We start from the raw sequence: 22,409 nt of genomic DNA, 5'->3' as shown, positions 1-22,409 counted from the left end.
TTGACTTCCTGCCAGTCCCAGGTCAACCCTGCTTGGGATGTTCCTAATACACTTGTCTGGGGCTTCTCCTGAGTTCAGGAAACTCCCCAGGACACAGCTGGAGCTGGGCGGCCACCACACGCGTGCGGAGTCCAGAGAGAGCAGAAGGGGGATTCCCTGGACTCCATGAGCACGGGGTCTTTTGTTCCTGTTGGCTCTCTCTGCCCAGCATCCCACCCCCACCCCCACCCCCGTCTCCGGGAACTCGCTCAAGGCCGGGGGACCAGGACTCTCCAGCGCTCGTGGGCGGTGAGCTTCCCGGGGCTGTCCATTGACAGGGCTTCCCCTGAAGAGCCGATGAGATCATCTGCCATTTCAGGCTGGGCTGAGAGATCCTCAGGCACAACAAAGTAGGCCCAGAAGATATCCTGCATGACTCATCGGTGGGCCACGCACCAGGGGCTTCCGGCCCTCAGGAGAAACCAGACACAGAGGACCATTGTTTGCCCCGGAAGCCCCCGCTGGCCCTGCAGGCTCAAAGGGGTCATTTGTGTTTTCTCCCGGGTTCTCTGGAACCATAGTCCTGGGGGAGGGGGTGGGGGTCCACCAGGCAGCCTGGTCCCTGCAACGGGAGGAAAGCCAGTATCCAGTCACCCCCCCATAAATCCCACAAGAATAACCCTGATACGGCACCCCCTCTTTCTCCCTCCTGGCTTAAAAAAAAAGCGAGTGGAAGGGTTGTGGACCAGCAGGAGAGGCAGCTAGGACCTGTTTCTCTCTGCTCTCTCCAGGCCCTCATGTAGGGCCCCCTCAGGGACACAGACCCAAGGGGCTGGCGTGGAACGCACAGGGCAGGTGACCAGAGCTGGGCGGAGCTGGGGAAGAAGGAGCGGGCTGACCTGCTGCCCCTGGGTATGCACCAAGCTGGGTGCCCTTACAAACCTCAAGGGGTCGGGCGCCTGGGTGGCTCAGATGGTTGAGTGTCTGCCTTCAGCTCAGGTCATGATCCCGGGGTCCTGGGATCGAGTCCCGCATCGGGCTCTCTGCTCCTTGGGAGCCTGCTTCTCCCTCTGCCTCTCTCTCTCTGTCTCTCATGAATAAATAAATAAAAAATCTTAAAAAAAAAAAAAAAACCTCACCTCAAGGGGAAAAAACCAAAAAATCCTTTTTTTTTTTTTTTTTTAGAGAAATCAAAGGATATAAGAGAATTCACAGGAAGGGAAATCCAAATGACTAACAAATTCACCAAGAGGTTGTAAACCTCACTAGTTATCAAGGAAATGCAAATTGAAACAATGAGGTACTATTTCACACCCATGAGATTGGCAAAAATGACCAAGACAGATACTCTCAAGAGCTGGCGGCATGGGGAAGAGGGAGGCCTCAGGAGCTGGTGGGAATGAACACCAGGCAGGCACATGATGAGTTTTCATTGAAAATCTTTATGTAAATTCAGTGTGTATAGACCGCTGAACAGGACCCCTACTCCTGTGGAGCTCAGCCCCAGAGTATTGGATGAGGCCCTAGAGTACCAAAGCAGAGGACCCCTCCCCAGGTAAGGGTCTCCCCCATACCCCCACACCCCCACATACTCCCCAGCATGCGGGCTTCCATCAACAAAACCTGGAGACCAGGCCCCAGTGAGGGCCCTCAGCTGCTGTCCTGCCTAGAGCCAGCCACTACCTGGCTGTGGATTCTGGCCCTTGGGGGCTTGGGTTCAGGGCTCTGACTCTAAAGAAGGCAAGACACCCCATTCCTGTTCCAAGCTCCAGGTTAACACCCCAACCCTTCCAGCTCAATATGAACTTTCTATCTTTGGGTAACAAATTACCACAAACCTGGCAGCTTAAAATAGCACACATTTATCCTCTCATCTCACAGTTGCTGTGGGTCAGGAATCTGGGCCTGGCTTAGCTGGGTCCTTTGCTCGGGGCCTCATAAGACTGCCATGTAAGTGGAAGCTGGCAGCATTCTCATCGGGAGGTTCGCGTGGGGAAGAGTCTTCTCCTGAGTTCAGGCATTTCCTTGCAGCTGGGTGACTGAGGGCCTGCTCTTCTGACTGTCGGCTGGAGGCCACCCCCTGATCGAGACCACCTGTGGTTCTTTGCCAGGTGGGCTTCCTTGACGGCTGCTTATTCCATCAAGGATGGAAGGATGGGCTCTGCACTCAGAGCAGGCCCAAGCCCATGTTTACGGGTTCTTACCCAATTAAGCCAGCCCCACACAGAATAATCTCTGTTTTGATGAACTCAAAACCAACTGATTTGGGATCTTCCCGACACCTGCAAAATCCCTTCATATTCTACGAGCTAGGACCAAGTCACAGGTCCTGCCCACACCCAAGGGGAGGGAATTATGGACCGAACGTTGGGCAGGAAAACATGGCACCACTCTAGGGTCTGTCCACCACTTTTTCTGTCTTCCCATAGAGGAAGGCTCCACATCTACTGAAGGGAGGCTGCACAGAACAGCCCTGGGAGATGCAGCCCTCCCCGTGCAGGGTGGGACGGGGTACTGAGTGCAGGGTGGGACAGGGTACTGAGTGCAGGGTGGGACAAGGCAGGGCTGTGGAGGGAGGGTGGACAGGGGTGGTGCTGGGGTGCTTGTCCACCTGAGGTGTGGAGGACGCTAAGAGAGAGGAGTGGGTGGGAAAAGAGGTCCTGGGCAGGGCTGGTCTCTCAGGCAGCAGGAGTAAGTGAGGAAGGGCTGGGAGCAGCGGGCACGGTGTGCTCTGCAGATGCCCTGGGACGGCCATTTCTCCATTTCCAGCTGAGAGGGCCCCAGGGACGGGCACCCCCTATTCATGTCAACCCCTTACATTGTATCCTCTTCTGTCCCCACTGTCCTTGCCATCAGGGGACCCACCCCTCCTCCACTCGGCTTTCACGGGCACCTAAGAAGTCGGCTAAGGGGCAGATGGGAGGGCACTGTACGTCCCCACAGAGGGACAGTGGGAGGATTGTCAGCCTGCTGGCCTCAGCTCAGCCTGCTCCCGGGAGGCACACTGTCAAACAGGAACAAGCACCCACTATGCTGGGGCTCCTCCCACTGTGGGGTTCAGATCCAGCGGGGACCCTCTGGGAGGGTCAGAGCCTCCAGTGTCGGTGGGCTGCCCTGGCAGCCCAGGCTTCAGGACTCCATGCCCTGCTGAGAGATAAGGCTCGAGGCAGGTGGCCCGGGTGGGCGCGAGTACTTGAATCAGGGATCCCGCCCAGATGCCCTGCCCCACTCCCTGCCCAGTCCTTGAGAACTTCTCCCTGCCGTGCCTCTTCACCTGAACCACCTTTAATCCCTCTGTGCCTGCCAGGCTGTGAGCTGGATGGGTTGCATACCTGCCTCTGCCCAGGCCCACGAGGGGTCCCAGCCCTGTGCCGCTGACTGCCTCAATTTCCCCTCCTTCTGGCCTACCTGCCACTCTCACCCTAAGCTGAGTGCTCCCAGGACCAGCTCCCCCACCCAGAACCAACCTCCCCGGTCCCCCCCTCACACCTTAATCAAGCAAGGATTCTAGAGCAAGACATATGCAGTCAGAGGTGGGGCCCTGGCACTAGGGATAACCCCTCTGAGCTGTGCTGGCCTTGGCACACGCTGGTCTGTTGCACTTGGCCTTCGTGAGCAAACCACAGAAACCAGCTTTGGCTAACTTACTTAGGAAAAGATTTTAGTGGAAGAATGTTGGGCTGCTCACACTGGATTATCAGGAAGGCTGGAGAACAAGGGAGGTGAGCACCGTTGGACAGTGTCCCCCTTGGGGACAGTGTGCTAATACCTTCCACCCCCAGATGGACCCGGCTGGATTCCCCAGTCCTGTCAGCCTCTCTCGGAAGCTTTGTATCACTCCCTCCAGATTCCAAACCCCAGGGACAAGGGTTCGATTGGTCAAGCACAAGTCCCAGCTACCACTCTGGCTGAGGAGTGAGGAGGGGCCAGCAGCCCCACACCATCTTCTGTGGTGGGAGGAGGTGGGCTCCCCTTGCTTGGGAGTCGTCCAACAGAGGGAGGGCGTGGCCACGACCCTCTCAGGTCAGATCTGCCGTCTTGGCCATCGTGATACCTGGGGCCCAGCACTGCCCGTGCGCACCAGACCGCGCAGGATGGGTTGAGGTCTCTCTGACCTGTCTCAGGGTGGCTGGAAGACAGGTCACTCTGTGGACCTGGCCAGCGCACTCTTCCACTTATGCTGATGGCAAGCATCTGTGCCTTGTTTCGTCCCAGAACCAGGTCCCCCACCAAGCTGCCCAGGTGTCCGTTTCAGGCCAAAGGGCCTGCATTTCTTATTTGTGTTCCATCACTTGGGGTTTCTGACTCACCAGATTTGGTACCTGACTCACAGACTTAGGCTCAACTAGTGTTTTGCTCCTCTAGCGAACATCCAGCCTCCGAGTCATCAAATGCAGGATTTCTTCTATGATTTTATTTTATTTTATTTTATTTTTTTTTTAAAGATTTTATTTATTTATTTGAGAGAGAGAATGAGACAGAGAGAGAGAGCATGAGATGGGGGAGGATCAGAGGGAGAAGCAGACTCCTTGTTGAGCAGGGAGCCTGATGCGGGACTCGATCCTGGGACTCCAGGATCATGACCTGAGCCGAAGGCAGTCGCTTAACCAACTGAGCCACCCAGGCGCCCTCTTCTATGATTTTAAAAGATTGCCTATACAATTGTTTGGTGGTTCTGCACAAGGACGTAAAGAATCCTTGGCCAAGGCTGGGCCAGGCAGGGCGTGAGTGACCCGGAGCTACAGCCTCCCAACTGAAGATAGCCTGCGTCCTGCAGGACAGCTGCGAGGCCAGGAGGATAGAACAGACTGCTCTCTCAGTCCTGCATCTAGAGGCTTCTCTCCTCTCCCACTGCTCAGGGGATGGGCCGGGGGAGGGTGAGGTGCCCATCCCCCCCGTGGTTCTGCTTCCAGACTCCTGCCCCTGGGGACTCAGCCTGCTTGCTCCAGTGATTCTGAATACTGGCCCTGAACATGGAATGGGGTCTCTGAGCATTCCCTTGACCCCACAACCAACCCCCAACACCATTAGGCTCTGGGGTCTGAAGGCTGCTACAGAGAGCCTATTCCCTCAGAGCCCTCCTCCAGGGCTTCTAGGCTCGGCCAGCTAGCTGCCCACCTTAGGCTGAGGAATTTGCCCCCCAAGCAAGGGGATCAGATTGCACATTCCTGAGGCCTGAGTCACTCCCGGTTCCTGCTTGTCTTCAGGAATGTGTTTGTGCTAACGCTTGGGAGGAGAGCTGAGGGCCCGAGAGGGATTGCACACACCAGAGGCAGTTCACTTTGTGTCCGGCTGGCTTGGGGCGAGGGATGAGGGGCCCACGCAAGGATGAGAGGCTGTGACCTCTGGAGCTACTGGGATGAGGTTCTGCATGGGCCCCAGAGGACCCGAAAAGGAAAGGGCCAGACTCAGGCAGGAACTGGAGCCTTTGCCTTGTCCAGAGTTGGCTTTAATTTGATCCCATGGGATAGAGTGGAAAGGGACCAGTCCAAGCAGGGCTCCCTTGCAGCAACCCTGGGAAAGGGACTTGGCCCCTCACCACCTCCTTCCAGGAAGGACGACCTCCCGGAGGGCACCGAGGGCTGGGTGAGGCCCTGGTGGCTCCTGGCTCCCCCTGAGTCATGGCTGTGAATCCCAGCCCCTTGCCTCTGCTCCATCCAGGGCACTGTGTCGAGATGGTTCTTTTCTGTCTCCAGCATGAGCCACCCAGCCGTAGAGCGAACCCACAGACTCCTCAGTAAATCGGCTGCTGTCACAGAGGGCATATTCGGTCAGGCACTGTGCCAAGCCCTTTATGCTGTGAAGCCGTTTGCCCTGGTTTGCCTGGGACAGTCCTGGGTTGCTGGACAATTATTAATTGCATCTCTTTTCCCTCTCAAAAGTGTCCTGGTTTGGAAGATAGGTATATATTCACCCTAATTTTACAGATATTATCTTATTTAATCCCCACAATGCCCTACAAGAGGGGCACTGCTGATAGCCCCATTTTATGATACAGAAACTAAGGTTTACAGAAGAGAAGTAACTTGCCCAAGGTCATACAGTCGGAAGGGACAGATCCGGAAACTGTTAGGAACTCAGCTCTTGACTTCAAAGCCCCTTGGCTTAGCCACAACACCAAATTTCCTCTCCTAAAATCCTTTGATGCTTTGAAGGACTGAGAATCTAGTATCTCCACATAGTAGAGAAATAACAATTAAAGTCCAGGAGTTTATCTTGGCTCTCTTCCCAGTCCCACACTTTGGCTATCTTTGGCATGTTCTTCCCTTTTGGAGAGACAGCATGCACAAATCTGGTCTGCTCATTGGCGGCGGAAGTATCCTCACACCGACCCTGCGAGCTGGCCGTTAGGGTCCTCCTTGCGCTGAAAGGAAACTCCCCGAGGTCGTACACCTGCGAGGAGGCAGAGCTGGGGTCAGAATGCGGAGATCCCAGCTTTGAGCCAAGCCAACTCTCCACAGGGTGGTGCCATTTTGGTTCCATACACTACAGAAGCTCAGCAACGGATTGCTGTGTGGGCCGCAAGGGAATAAGATTCCAGTGCGCCCATGGCACAGACAAATGGCTGGACCACATTATGGACCCAAAGACCGTCAAGGCCCCCAGGCGTTTTGGCTACAAAGGAGCCAGGGCTGTCTTGCCCAAGAGCACAGCACAGCAATAGGGCCCTGTGAATGGGTCTACGGCCCATATTCAGATAGTCTTCACTTGCAGATACAACACATTAAAAAGGTTTTTGGACGGCGTTTTCATTTCTTTGGTGGGAAAGATCAGACAATGTTCAGAGCAGAGCATGTCCACCTTAAAGGTGGAGAACAAACACTTTCTGGAGCCCAGAGGCCCTTGCTCCAGTTTCTACACCCAGAGATCAGTACGTTGTGAGAGCCTCTTCCCACCCCAACACGCTGGCCCCGGGGGAGGGAGAAATAAAAGCAAGCACAGTCCAAATGGTCCAGGGAAAAGGGGATTTGGGAAAAGGATGTTTGTTCAAAATTTACCAAAAATAGAGAACAAGAGTCTTGACCCATTTAAAAAGCTATTTCCCAGGAAGGACTTTCTAAGTAAGTAATGGACAATGTCACAAGAGGAAAAGCCAGCGGCTTTGACAATGTAAAAATATAAAACATTGGGAGGTTAAAAACCATCAAAAACAAAAATAAAAGGAAACAACACACTAGTAAAACACATACGCTACAAATGTCGCAACGGCAATGTCGAGAGAGCTTGTAGGACGATGTTTATTTATTTATTTAGTATTGTGTTTTTATTAACATATAACGTATTATTTGTTTCAGGGGTACAGGTCTGTGATTCATCAGTCTTACACAATTCACAGTGCTCACCATAACACATACCCTCCCCAATGTCTATCACCCAGCCCCCCCATCCCTCCCACCCCCCTCAACTCCAGCAACCCTCAGTTTGTTTCCTGAGATTAAGAGTCTCTTATGGTTTGTCTCCCTCTCTGGTTTCGTCTTGTTTCATTTTTCCCTCCCTTCCCCTATGATCCTCTGTTTTGTTTCCCAAATTCCTCATATCAGTGAGATCATATGATAATTCTTTCTCTGATTGACTTATTTCACTTAGCATCATACCTTCTAGTTCCATCCACGTCGTTGCAAATGGCAAGATCGCATTCCTTTTGATGGCCGCATAATATTCCATTGTATATATATATATACCACATCTTCTTTATCCATTCATCTGTTGATAGACATCTAGCCTCTTTCCATAGTTTGGTTATTGTGGACATTGCTGCTATAAACATTGGGGTGCACGTGCCCCTTCAGATCACTACATTTGTATCTTTGGGGTAAATATCCAGTAGTGCAATTGCTGGGTCATAGGGTGGCTCTATTTTTGACTTTTTGAGGAACCTCCATACTGTTTTCCCAGAGTGGCTGCACCAGCTTGCATTCCCACCAACAGTGTAGGAGGGTTTTGTAGGATGATTTTTAAATAAGTCCATCAAAACTGTGTTAGAAAAGCTGGTAAAGAAAGCAGAGAACTGACCCCCAAAATTTAAAATGGTTTAATAATTATGAGCATTTTTGTGTCCTTGATCATCATGTAAGTTCTAATTTTGAAATAACATTATTTGCCTTTTAGATCATAGAATTTGCTTTGCTGGTATTTCCATGAGCTGGTGCAGACCCATGACACTGGCCCTCTCAGACCTCCGCTGGTAGGGGCATAGAAGTCAGGGACAACCCTTCTAGAAATACTTTGGCAGAATGTATCAAGTATATTTAACTAGAAAACATAAATGCCTTGGAATTTTCTCTGAGGAAATAATTAGAAACTCAAACAAAAAATTATAGACAAAGATGATCCATAAAGGGAATGTGGAGTAGCAAAAAAAAAAAAAAAAAAAAAGAAGCCCAGATACTCCAAAATAAGTGAAAAATTAAATAGATTAATTAAAATTAAATGCAGCTCTATGATTGCACAGCCCTTTAAAATGGTATTTTTTTGAAGAATGTTCATGCAAAGCAAAAAGAACTATGAAATATTATTGAGCAAAGTAGACTGCAAAGCAACTGTATGGTCCCAATTTTAAAAAGTGTGCAGACATATATAAATGACATGGCTATGTCAAACATAATGACTGTCGACCAGGTACATCCATGGCAGGAAGTGTAAGTCATGATGCTTTCCCTTCAAGCACGATCTCTAAGGCATGAAATCTGGCACCATCCCCTGCCCTCCAAGGGTGGTAGGCATGTCACGAGACCACTTAATGTTCCAGAGGACAGAGGTGAGGCTGGGGATGGGAAGGAGCCTGGGGGAAGGTCCAGAGCAAAAGGGCCTGAAGAGCAGGATGACTAGGTGCCACCAGTAATGGTAGGCCAGAGAGTGTCAGGGCCAGTGGACCAAGAATATAACCACAATTCAAGTCCGGATGACAGTAGCAAGAGTCAGTCCCCAGATCGGCTCCGCGGACGCGGGCATGCTCGGGGGTCAGGCCGAGCCACTACTGCACTAGGAGTCAGGAGGACTGGGTCGGCCTCTGTCTCTGCCCCAAGTCACCACATGATCCTGGTGAGAGTCCGAGCTTCTCTAGCCTCCATTAGCTCATGTCTAACACTGGATGTTAGCCCCCCCTTGGCCTGCCTGTGGTGAGGACCGAAGCAGGCCGTGTATACTGCGCAGGGATCTGTAGATCCCTGCGGGCATCTGTGGGAGGGGGCTGAATCCAGGACTTAATAGCCATGGGCCCCTCCAAAGCCAGCCTCTTCCTGGAAGCCTTCCCTTTCCGCAAGCCCCAGGCCTGTTTCCTCTGGACCCCTCCAGAGCTTTCTGCCTGACCACACAGATCCTGTCTTTCATTGGGTCCCCAGCTGCTTCATGTGTGAAAAGCTTGTCTTTACAATTACATTGTCAGATGGTTGTCTACCAATGACCATCCACTGTGCCCCAAGCTTTGGAGAACATAGTGGGAGTTGAGAAATGCTTGTCTCTGAGGCTGATGGACCAGTGTCCCTTGCAATTGTATGGCTGCTCTGCTCTGGCTCCCCCTGGAGGTGGGGGTGGGCACTGCAGCAGGTTACTCAAGGGCCTGTCTAGAGACCAGACCCTGCCCCTGTTGGCGGTGGAAATCCACTGAGGGACAAGGCTCTTGCTGGGGGAAGGTAAGGGGTGTTGGAGCTGAGGCTGTTTAACTTACAAGTGCCCCGATGGGCTGTGTTACTTCAAAGCTCTCTTCCAGATCCCAAAGCATCGAGTTCCAGGCCTGTAAGCACCCAGGACCTTGAGATTCAGAGGACAGAGAATTCTAAGCGGTGTAAATCCTAAGATTCTGAGACCGCGTTCTCAGGATCAGCATCTCCTGGCTGGCTGCCCTCCTCCTCAGAAAACGCATAGCCTATTCAAACCCGTGGGGGCCCTGCCTCCCCTTGACTTTAGGTAAGTCAAGTGCCCAGAAGCAGTCGACAGCAATCCTGTCACCAGAAAACTAGGGGTGAGTTCTCCAAAGGGGAGGTGCTAATTAGTCATCTAAAACCAGGGCCCGTGCAAATGAAACACAGGGACGCGAGACCCTCAGTATGTCTGTCTAGAGAGCGCCCTCCCAGGATGGGTCTCAGACGTTGGCTGTCCCTGGCTGGGTCGTCAGGAAAGTCAGAAGCTAGAGTCCTTGCTCGGGGACACTGCCCAGCTTCTGTGAAGGAGACGTTTCCACGGGTCTCAGCGTGTTCACTGTCCTCCGCATGGTGAGAAGGCTGGGGAAGGCCAGCCGGTTTGCCCCTGCGTCTCTGTGGCCGAGTGCTGCGGTCTCTGCAGGGAGGCTCGGGATCGCTGGGGCGGGGGCCTTGAGACGGAAACAGCCAGGCACAGCCTTCACGGCCGAAGGACAGAAGCACAGCCTGCCCACAGGCTCAGCCCTGGGAACAGCAAGGGGCGGCTTCTCGCCCCGGCCGAATGCTGAGCTCATTGGTCCCTCTGACTAACGTGCGGGCCAGAACGTTCCCAATGCTGCAGAACGCTCAGAACCTGTCCCCTGTCCCCACCCCTGCCTGCTACAGCAGCCTAGAGCTGCCCGGAGCGGGGCTCTAGCTGCAGGGCACGGTGGCTAGCAAGCAGAATTAGAGAGCTGCCTTGACCATGAGGTGAAGCCTGGGCGTGAACCTCTCTGAACTTGGCCCTCGAGAACTCACACCTGACACGACTGCCTTCCCCAGGTTAATGTTCTATGACTGCCTCAGACCTCTGCTCTACCGAAGCGCAGATCTTTCTACTTAACGCCACAGTTCAGCTCAGCACTGAGCTGGGGCAGGAGCTGGTCCCCCCCTCCCCTGGCCCCAGCACAGATGCCAGCTGCCAGGCGGGGGCCCTGTAGGCTAAAATGCCGCTGCAGATGGGGAGGAAGAGCTCTTGGTCCAGGAGCACTGACTCTGATCACTGAGGGGCCAGAGGAAATGACTGCTTTCCTCCAAGCCAAGAGCCTGTTGTGGATCCGGATATATTCACACGCTCCGACACACGGTCACCTCAGACTTGGAATGTATGTATGTATCTCTATGGTTTTTTGGCCACTAAACAAAAACCAGAGGGTCCCAGTGACTCTCAGTTTACTACTGTGTCCCAGGTGCTTGGTACAGAATTGTCACCCACCCCCTTCCCCCACATACACTCCTTAACCCCTTAGCTGCTGGAGGCCAAGGGCCCGGAACTAAATGTTTGGGTCCCCTTAGTGAAAGGGGTCCCATGATCGGTCCTGAGGAGGACCTCTGTGAGGAGTGTTGTCCTCGGGCCCCAGCATCGGGTAGCCACAGAACTGGCCACCAAGTGCTATGGCCTGTCCCCTGTCCCAGAGGGGAAGCGTAGACTTGTCTGAGCAGGAAGGCTCTTCTTCCAGCCGTGTGGTCCCTGCACGAAGGGATCGATGTCCTGCTCACCGAGAGTCACTCACTTCCCAGTAAAAGGCCGTACAGGAGAAGTTGTGACACTGGGCGTGGGAGCCCCGGCCAGCTCTGGGATCCATCCCCTTCACAGCTGGGGAGGAGAATTATGGGGGCAGGGGTGGTGAAGGTCTCATGCCCCAGGAGGGGAGAGAAAGGGGATGGAGGCTCCTGTGGGTGCTGGAGCCCCAGAACCTCCAACTGGACCTGTGGGTCCCAGGAGCTCTCCATTTACTGCTGTGTCCCTGGTGCCTGGTACGGAGTTGGCACTTAGTCAACATCTGAATGAATGAATGGATGAATGAATGAATGAGTGAGGCCAATGCGTCGAGTCATCCAGGTCTCAGCAGTTCGCAGGCTGCCCTTGCTGGATTCCCCACTCCCCTCCAGGTGGACAGATGGGGGTGTTGAGGCAGAGGCCAGGCAGCCCGCCGGCCCTGGCACTTCTGTCTGAGTGGCTTGGACCTCAGCCTCTGGGCTCTGTGCGTGCCCTTTGGCCCCAGGCTTGAGCCTAATCTTCATCCCCGGTATCCTCCTCACGTCCAACCTGGCTGTGGGCCTCCCTTCCTCCCACTCTCCAGGGTCTGGGAGACACCAGGGGCGGGTGAGTGGCATCCTCCACTTCCTCTTCACTGAAGCTGGTGGAAGGGTGTGTCGACGGCCTCTGGGGCTCCTTGAGGGCAACACTGGGCTTGGGTCATTGCAGAGGGCCTGTGGGGCCTGCCTCTCGCCCTGAAGCAGCTCCTTGGCCTCTCTCCTGTCCCAGGTCCCAGCTCTGTCTGACTCATTGGCCCCTCATCCCACTCCGTCCCCACCTGACAGAGCTGACAGATGGATGGGGCCCTGCTGGGTAACTGGATCAACGTGTATTTCTAGATTCAGAGTCCACACAGGTGTGGATACAGCCCTGGCACTGGGCTCGGTGTTTCACCTCTACCGACTTTGGTGATCCTTGTCGGACTCTGTCAAGTGCAGTGCACTGTCTCCATGTTCCATTCAAGGACACTGAGGTGCAGAGGGTTGAAGCTACTGGCCCAGGACAAAGAGCAGAGCTGGTGTTTTTCCACACAGCCACCCAGGGTGCCCCCCCAGCTCTCCCCCTCCCTCACGTTCATGTTACTCACCCTGCAGAGGCCCTGAGTGCTGGCAAGCATGGCCTCTCTGAGCCGTGTGAGCCCTCAGGAGGAAAGCCAGGCTCCAGGCCAGGACACCAGGCACAGTGGTCTCCCTGGGGGGGGAGGGGGGTGCGGGGGGGGGTGCCTGGAGCCAGCCAGCCAGATGCTGATAGTTTACAGTTGTCCTCACAACGCAGGGGGCAGAATCAAAGGCTGTCGCAGCCGCCGGAGAGGGGCATCTCCATCTGTGCCCGTGTCCCTGTGATGCCACCGGCTGTCCTCGATGGGAGCCGCCAAGGGAAGAGAAACCTTCTGTCATCTTCCTGGAGCAAGAAACAGCCCTCCGGCGACACTCACCGCCTGGACACCTTTCCCCTGCTTCACAGAAACGGGACCCAGTCTTGCCTGGAGCTGCCCACCGCCAGGCCACAGAAAGCCTCGGATGCAAGCACGGCCACCAGGCGCCAGAAAGCCTCGGCTGCTGGGGATCAGAAGGCACTCGAGGATTTCCCGTCAGGGTGTCTGTCGTCAGACGGGTACCGGCCGCACAGGCCGCCCTGCTGCCCTCTGGCCCTTCGGAGCCCCTGGGATCTTGTCCGAGCTTTGCGAGCAGGAGCCCCGCCACTGGTGGCTGGGTTGGGAGGCAATGAAATCTTACAGTCGCTGGCAGGTCCGCGAGGGGCCGGTTCCACATTCCCTCCTGCAGCCGGTCAAAGGACAGCACAGCCCTGGTCCAGAGGAAGGACACCGTCTAGAGGCTCCGGGGAGCATCCTTCCTGGCCTCTTCCAGCTTCTGTGGCCCCAGGCGTTCCTTGGCTTGCGGCTGCGTCCCCTCCATTGTCTGCCTTCTCCTCCGCTCTGTGTCCATCCTCTGAGCGTCTCTTATAAGGACCCTTGTCGCTGGATGATCTCATCTCACAATCCTTAATTTAATTACATCTATAAAACCACCTTTTCCAAATAAGGTTACATTCATAGGTTCTGGGGGTCAGAATGTAGACATATCTTTTTTTTTTTAAAGATTTTATTTATTTGAGAGAGAGAGACACAGCGAGAGAGGGAACACAAGCAGGGGGAGTGGGAGAGGGAGAAGCAGGCTTCCCGCTGATCAGGGAGCCCGACGTGGGGCTCGATCCCAGGACCCTGAGATCATGACCTGAGCCGAAGGCAGACGCTTAACGACTGAGCCACCCAGGCGCCCCCAGAATGTAGACATATCTTTTGGGGGGACCCCAATTCAACCCATGACAGGTCATTACATAACACATCGCACGTCTACACTATCCAACCTCTGCCCCTCCCAGCTCATGGCCCCCAGACCTCAGCCTGCCGCTGTCCACTCCTGCCCCCCACTCCCGCCCCAGGGCCCCCGCTATTTCTTTAGCACACCGGGCTTGCTCGGGCCTGGGTTCCGCTGCACCCAGGTCTTTCGTGGAGCTGCACACGGCTCTCGCCGTCAGAGAGAGCCTTCTTCAGGGGGTCAGTCTTCGGATGTGGAAGCCTCCCCGGCCACCTCGTCTCAACTTTCGACGCTCTCCCAAGCACTTCCTCTCTGTCTCCTGCTGTGTCTTTCCCCCAGCGCTTATCACATTGAACACGCATGCATTTTCCTCCTTTATCCTGTGTGCTCTCTGCCCTTCCCTAGGAGGCAGGGCTGTTTCTGCTGGTTCTGCTCACTGCTCTGTCCCAGCAGCTAGTTGCCTGAGGCTAGGCGACCTTGGTTGAATGCATGAATGCATGAACGCATGAATGAATGAACGAACCAATGAGTGAATGGACAAGCCTCCGCTCCGGCTGAGTTCTGGGTTCCCAGAAGCCTTCATGGACATGCTAGCCCCACTCCCCTGAACTCCTGGGACAACCTGGCCTCGGAGGGCCCACAAGTCAACCTGTGAGCATCCTCCTTATCAAGTCTAAGTCTAGAAGAGGGTCACTGTTGGTTCTGCAGACACTCCCTGAGCCCACAACCAAGTCAGCCCCAGGCCCTGGATCTTTTCTGGCCCTTCTTGCTCCCACCTGGCCCATTCTCGCCCTGGTCACATTCAGCCATGCGTGCCCGGGGACCGGTGTGGGAAGGACAGGCGGGCCCTGCTGCCCCTGTGCCCCTCCAGAGCTGCCATGGGGGAGGGGTGGAGGGTGGGACAGGTCCTTCTGATGCACTAAAGCCTGGGATGAAGGCCTCCACGGTGGGCATTAAAGGAACGCACATGGGCAGGGCTAACTGTGGGGGGAAGTCCTCCAAAACACAACCCCTACATTTGGTTGAAAATCCCTAACCACCAGTCTCCACTTGAGAAGAGGTGGATGATGGTCCAGAAGAGAGAGCCCTGGGCCTGGAGGCAGACAGGACACTGGCCTTCCCCTCACAGCCGTTGCTGGCCTTCTGCTTCCTCATCTCCAAATCCAGGCACTCGAACACGGGAGGGAGAGCTAAAATGGGATTCTCCTTATATATTGACTCAAAGAGCTCTGTGGTGGCTGCCTGGAGCACAGAGTTGAGAAGGATTCTGAGGTTCAGTCCAGGGTCACAAGAAGCACAGCGATCAATTAGTGATGTCGGCTATGGGAGACATGAGAGTGAGCGCCACGGTGTGGGAAGGCTCAGTGAGATGATACATGAGGGTGCTTCGGGCTACATGTCTACACGGGGCTGTGTAGCTGTGCCTGGCAGAAAGGCAATGGCCGGGTGGGTGAGTGGGAGCCCCGAGTTCCGGGGCAGAGCTTTGCTCCCCTAGAGGAGGGACCACCTGTTCCCACTGTGCTCAGAGGGGCCCTGTGGACTGCGGGTAGCTCTGGGGTCCAGATCATGCCGAACCACCAGCTCCATCGTTCCAGTTCTTCATGCTCTAAATGAGGCAGGCGGGCCCAGAAAGAGGGAGTCATTCCACGTGGCACCCGGAAGGCGTCATGGGGGAGGGAGGGTTTGAGCGGGGCCTTGTGGGGCCCGTAGCCATGATGACAGCCAGAGCCCGAGTCTGGACCGCTGACGTCCCCCAGAGGGTACCGCGGCCCACTCAGTGCTGCTGCCTTTCCCAGCACAGCGGTCTTCTTTCCTACTTTTATATTTTGGTTTCTGCTGATTCTTCTGTGACATAAATGCAAATGAGACAACAAGCACAACAACTTCAGAGCCAAGGAGGCCTGCGGAGGGAGCTGTCCCCGCGGGACCCTGCTGGGCAGGGAAGCTGGGCCAACCTGTCCCTCAGCGCCTGCCCTCCCGGGCCCCGCCGGGGAGGAGGCCTTTTCAGGGCCCCGAGGCCCCTGAGCGGCCAAGAAGAGAGGGTAGCCAGGGGCCAGAGTTTGACGCCAATCAACAAGAATTAGCATGGCTCATGGCTGGATTTTTCACATTCTTTGTTTTTTTGTTTTGTTTTGTTTTTTTTACCACTGGAAGCTTAATTCAAAGGTTTTCCTGTGTGGAGCCCCAGAATATAAGATGGAGGAAGCAGTGACCCAGAGCTTACTCCTTACCCACTTTTTGGGGGCCCTCCTGAAACACTTCTTGGGCCACCAGTAGTCTGAAAACTACTGACCCACAGGATGTGACCCAAATGTTTACATCTCTTCGTAACTTCTCCCTTCTGTTTGCCCCCCGCCTCTGCAGCCCCACCTGCGGCCACACCAGGGACTCCCTGTCCCTGTCCAGGCCCTAACAGGTTTGGACACTATCTGCTTTGTCATCCTGATTGCTGATCTCGCTCCCTTTCTTCCTCCATCCCTCCCATTTTTTCTCCTGGAAAACTCCTACTCATCCTTCAAGACCCCAGCTAGGATACCACTTTGGCAGAGAAGCTTACCTTGATCTCCCTCCACCAGCCCCTTGCATACAAAGACAAAGTGGCCCTTTCTTCCTCTCTCTATACTTCATCCTCCCCACCCCCCACCACCAACAGCAAAGTATTCCTTCTACTGTGTTTGAAGTGCCTGTTTCCCTGTTTGTCCCTACAAGTGTCTAATCTCCTTCAGAGTCTGGCGTCTCTTCACCTCCTGCATTCCCTGGGCTGGGAACCCATCTGCCCCATATAGGTGACTGCTCTGTGTGGACCCAAGGGACTCAGCTCACTGGACTCTAGGTGGGATCTGGGCCACTTGATTGTGTTTGGAGGTCCAGCTCAGGGCCACCCCTCATGGCCACACACATGCATCATTGCTAATTTCCACATGAAGAGGGAGACCAGAGGAGGGAGGGACCCTGGGCTCCCTCCATGTTTATGGTGTGGCCTTGGGGCTGGGGGAAGTGGGGGACAGATGTTATAGGCCTTATAAGGCCCTCCACTTTAGCTCCGGCCATCCCCCTCGGCTCCCAGCCCAGTAGGAAAAAGGCATCCATTCCAGGACTCTGAAGCAAAAGGTCAATTCCTGGGCCGGGGTAACCATGGCAGCATGATCCCCTCCCTTCCCCTCTCCCCCAGTAGCCGCAGACTAGCCAAGTGTCCTCACAAGCTCGGATCTTGTCCAAATTTACAGTTTCAGGCTAAGGAAGGTCTTGTGCCAGTGTTTGAGCCCTGGCCAGATCTCCAGGTATCCTGGGTGGTGTAAGATCTGCCGCTGACTTATTTGGGGGAGGGGGGACCTTCTGAAAGCCCCTGAGCCTTCTGCTTCAGTTCTCTCAGCTGTAAGAGAAGGAAGCTGATTTTGGTGAGAGGTGATCAAAACTGGGCTGAAGAAACCTTAGGATTCTACAGACATAAAGGGACTTTTGCCAAGCAAACTACTTTGCCTGGAGAAAACGCATTGATTTTTTTGATGTCAGACATGTTAAAGCTCTGGGTAAGATTTTTTGCTTGAGAAAAAAAATAAAGATTTTAACTGATAAAAAAAAAAACTTGAAAATTTCGATGCATTTAGAAATCCAAACAGTGTGTCCTGAAATTCTAGGAGGTTCTCAAAGATTGGAACTGAGAGAAGTTCGAGGGAAAAGGAGCAGCTTGGTTTCCCAGCCGCAGACCTCAGCTATGTTACAACATTGCACGGCAGGGGGGCCTGGAAAGCCTCTTGCCTCCCGGTCTCTTGCCTCCAGGGTCAGCCTTTCCTCCACATTAAGACTGACTACTTCGGGTACATTGCTGTGCTCTTTAAATTCTTCTTTGAAACCTCCCTCCTTTTGCATGGGTTCCTGGGATGGTCCGCTGAGCTTTTCCCTGGCATATGGGAGGGAGGGGACAGATGCTGGGGAGGTAGGGTCAGGTTGGGGAATGGCTGGAATGGGGTGGGCGTGTGTGGAAACGCAAGAGGGGCACAGGGACCTGAAGCCTGAGTGAGCACCAGTCCCTGGGGCCCGTGGCCTATTGGAGAGATTACTAAACTCTGCTGGAAAAGTTTCTATTTTTCTGCTCAGGCTCCTGGCATCCAAGCCAGGCCAGTGGCAGGGGCTGTTGGGATTCCAAAACAGGAACTGGGGCAAGAAGATGGAGGAGCTGTTACAGCCCAGGGCTGAGCGAGGACACAGCCGTGCTGGCATGTCCCACACTCCCTTCTACCCCGGGGGCCAGGGAAATGTCTCTCACGTGGGCAATGCTCCCAGCCACAGTGTGCCGCCTGGATTCATGCCCAGTTGGGGACACGAGCCTGCTCACCCCAATCACCCTGGCCACCCAGGTAAAGCCAATGAGATGTGGGTACTTTACAGTCTGATTCTGATACATTCCAAACTGGGAGTCTGTCTCAGGGGAGAGAACTGGGATTGGAGACAGAGGCCAAAGGAACTTTGAACCTTCTCTGCAATGTTCTTTTTTTTCCCCCCTAAGGAAAATGTATTCATGGAGTACTTGGGTAATAATAATAATAAAAAAATAACTTAAAGAACTTCCCGTAAAAATATCAACTGTCTTACAGTTGACTCCAAACATGTTCCTATTTCGAGATGGGGGTCGGGATTGACTGGTTCAGACAGTTCTCCTGACTTGTCAGGTGGTTTGGAATCAGATCTGGCTCCTTGGGCCTCAGTTTGTCCATCTCTACAATGGGGAGGTGGACCCGATAGTCTCCAAGGTCCTTCCAGCCCTGACATCAGGTACCAAGAAGCTTCGCTGTGTGAGGCAGCAAATGGCCTGTCCCTCTGGCTTCCCCCGGGCCTTCTCAAGGTGGGCAGGGCTCACTGCAGCTGCAATGTCCTCTGAGCTGCAAGTGTGCAGAGGGTTGGGCATGGTCCCAGGGCCAGGGGGGACAGCAGAGCAGCCCGGGGGCTCCTTGGGCAGGTGAGCTGAGCTGCCCTTCCTGGGGAGAGTATGCCAGGCCTCCGAAAGCCTTCAGGGGCCCCCAGCCTCGGGGCAGTCAGGACAAACACTGGCATAGCAGTAGGGTTAGTCATGTCTCTCTCCGAGTTGGGGATTGAACAGCCGTGACCTGTGTGTGTCATTAAGACAGAGATGGTCTGGTTAGGGACATTGGCCCAGTGACCCTGCCCCCGGCACCAATTGCTATGACAACAGCTCAATAGGGTCCCCAGGGCCTAAGAATCCTGCTTTCACTGAGAGCGAGGTTGGCTGAGGTCAGACAAAGAGGGATTAATAGAGCCCTGTTCTTATTAAGCCACAAAGCACCATTATTACAAGTCGAAATGGCCCTACCAGGAGATGCACCATGTTTTCAAGCCACAGAGAGCCCAGTACACCAAACAGAATGGTTCCAGCATCAGCCTCCAAGTCACCCTGAGCCCAGAATCAGAGGAGGAGGAGAAAAATGAGAAACACCCAAATGTCCAATAGATGGTTACATAAAGCATAGTGTGGCCAAACCACAGCCCGGCCCGCACTCACGCACACACCAACGTTCATGATATTATTGCATTGATGTCCTCACAGTACACAGAAACAGGTTACAAAATCTGTCCATGAGATGACATTTAAAAAAAAAATCACATATATATGTACATCGTGTGTATATATATATATATATATATATAAATCATTTACATATATACATATATATACACACAGTAAAAATACAGAAGAAAATATTTTAAAATATTGCCAGTGATTATCTTTGGAAAGTGTCATTTTTTTCTTTTGGTTTATCTGTATTTTTTCTTTTTATAATGAACATATATTGATTTCTCTTGTATTTCTAAAAACTTTTATTTTCTTAAACATTGGTACAGAGAATTAGAGGGTGGTCATCCTTTCCCTCTGTAATCAAACTTCAGTTAATAAAATTCATGAGAGGACATTGATTTGGAGGGTCAAGTTTTCTTATAAAGAATATTTATATTCTAATATTTATAATGTAATATTAACTCAAGAACAAATATATATTTTTTAAATTTTGCATCAACCAGTATATAAGGAACTTATTCTAAATGATACTGCATATCCTCAGGCAGTATTACAACAGTGTAATGAAAAGAATTTATCGTTAGCTTTATCATTGTGAATGGTCCAAATTCTACTGTATTATGGCATAGGCTGATCAGCAGGGCTATTGGATGAGCAGAGTGTTTGTACGTGTGGTGAATGAATGGCCTCAGATTACCCAACTTATTGAGTACCTAGACCTGCTTTTTGTAATTTTTCAGTCTGTCCCACTGCTGAGAAACTGGTAGTATGAGCATCCTGCCTAGAGCAACTCTTTCCCTTTCTTTCTAGTCTGGTGCTTCAAATCTGCTGTCACCTTGGAAAAAGATGTAGACAGTGTACTTGTTAAAAGCGTGAGTGAATTAAGAGAACAGAGAGCTGAGTGAGGCCTCAAAGTGGAGGCCCTGACAGGCTAAGATCCAGAGTTGGGGACGTGTTCAAAATTACCGGCTCCTGTAGGCTAGGGTCAAATCATGTAGCATCACATAAGTCAAGTCAAAGAGCTTGGACTTTATCCTAAGGGCAGCTGGGGGCTATTGAAGAATTTCAAGAAGGGAAGTGAGGTACTCATATTGGTGTTTTGTAAAAAGATGACTACAAGGACAATTTCACGTGGGGCAAAACGGTTGGCAGGAAGAGACAGGGGTCTGGAAACATGAAAGGAAGGGAATTCGGTTGTGGATAAATAGGTTATTGGGGACATTATATGTGTGTTCTCTTCTAGCTGATGAGCCCAAACACATTCTCCCCTTAGGAGGAGCCATAGGAGAAATTTCTTTCTGGCCTCTGTGCCAGGAAAAGGGAGGCCTCCCTCAAGCTATAGATAGATTTTTATGCCATTGGCCTGTGAATCTTATAACTAATTGCATTTTCCTCTTTGCTTTGGCCACTAGGAAGCCCTGTGTATGTAATTCACACACTGACTTTACCCTTAGTTCTCTGAGATGCATATTTTCATTTTGCCTAGAATTCTTTACGTATAGTACCCTTCTTATTTGAATTTCCATAAGTAGTATCAAATTATGTTTGGATCAATGTATAGTATCAATAAAAAAACCCTTTAAAAGTCTTAGCTTGAGAAAACAAAAAAGAGAATCAATAGCTTTTGCTGTTTTCGTATGGGCATATTTCTCTATGTTAAATATTGCTTTAAAAAACAGGGAAGTCTATGACACCAAAAGTATACAGTACCAAAGAAAAACAAAATACACTGGACTTCATAACAATTTGAAACTTCTGTGCTTCAAAGGACACTATGGAAAAAGTGAAAAGGTAGCCCACAGCATGGGAAAAAATACTTGCAAGTCATAGATCTGATAGGGGACTTTTATCTGGAGTATATAAGGACCCCTTATAACTCAATAATAAAAAGTCAAACAATCCAATTACAAAATGGGAGAGAATCTGAATGGATCTTTCTCCAAAGAAGATATAGGAATGGCTAATAAGCACATGAAAAGATGCTCAGTATCATTAGTGGGAAATGCAAATCAAAAGCACAATGAGATACCACTTCATACTCATGAGGATGGCTATAATGAAAAGACAGATAGTAACAAGTGTTGGGGAGGATGTAGAAAAATCCAAGCCTTCACCCAGCACTGCTGGGAATGTAAAGTGTTGCATCCACTTGGGAAAACAGTCTGGCATTCCTCAAAAAGTTAAACATAGAATTACCATATGATTCAGGAATTCTATTGCAGGTATATATCCAAGAGAAATGAACACATGTGTCTACACAAAAACTTGTGTGTGAATATTCAGAGCAATGTTATTCATAATAGTCAAAAGGTAGAAACAACCCAAATGTCCATCAATTAATAAATGAATAACCAAAGTGTGGTCTAGCCATACATGGGAATATTATTTGGCCATAAAAAGAATGAAATGCTGACACATGCTAGAACATGGAGGAACCTTGAAAATATTGTGCTAGGTGAAAGAAGCAAGGAACAAAAAGCCATATATTTGATCGTTTTACGTATATGAAATGTCCAGAATGGGCAAATGTATAGAAGACAGAAATAGATTGAATGCTTAGGTCTAGGGGGGTTGGGGAGACTGGCATATGGTAGCTAAAGAGTGTGGGGTTTCTTAGGTGATGAAAAACCCTCTGAAATTTATTGTGGGGATGGTTGTGCAACTCTGTGAATATAATAAGAACCAGTGAATTGTACATTTTAAGTGGGAGAATTGTATAGTATGTGAATTATATCTCAACAAAGCTTGTTAAAAAATCCTGGGAAGTCGCCATGCTTGGCCCACTCAGTAGACTGAGTGTTCTTGGCAACCCAGGTCTACATAGCAGCAGAGATGGGCTGAAACTATAGCTCAGCCACTTCCCTGCTGGGTAACCTTCTCACGTGAGTCCCTTCACCTCCCTAAAATGAAGACAGTGATATTAGATGCACGGTGGGCTCGTGCTGGTCCTAAGAGGGCTGGCACTCAGTAGGGACAAACCCTGCTCTTTTCTGGAGGGCCCTCCAAAGTCCCCCACCCCCACCTTTCCTAAATGACTGGGACTTGCAGATTCTCTTTATGGGAATTGACTGCCATTGGCCTTGTTAATGTTTAAATATTTAAATAACAGTACTTCAGACTTTACAGGTCTGAGAAACTCAGAG

At 51.9% G+C, this 22,409-nt stretch overlaps 1 protein-coding gene across 1 annotated transcript in view; it reads right to left on the bottom strand.

Annotated features, from left to right (window-relative positions):
- Positions 1–22,409, bottom strand: part of LOC116628959 (HCLS1-binding protein 3-like) — a 66,892-nt gene that overhangs the window by 861 nt on the left and 43,622 nt on the right. The window lies entirely within an intron of this gene.

This window comes from Phoca vitulina, unplaced genomic scaffold (assembly GCF_004348235.1).
Source record: "Phoca vitulina isolate PV1807 unplaced genomic scaffold, GSC_HSeal_1.0 scaffold152, whole genome shotgun sequence".
In the NCBI taxonomy this organism is placed as follows: Eukaryota; Metazoa; Chordata; class Mammalia; order Carnivora; family Phocidae; genus Phoca; species Phoca vitulina.
The sequence above is the reverse complement of the archived record's forward strand: the minus strand, read 5'-3'. Positions and strand labels throughout refer to the sequence as shown.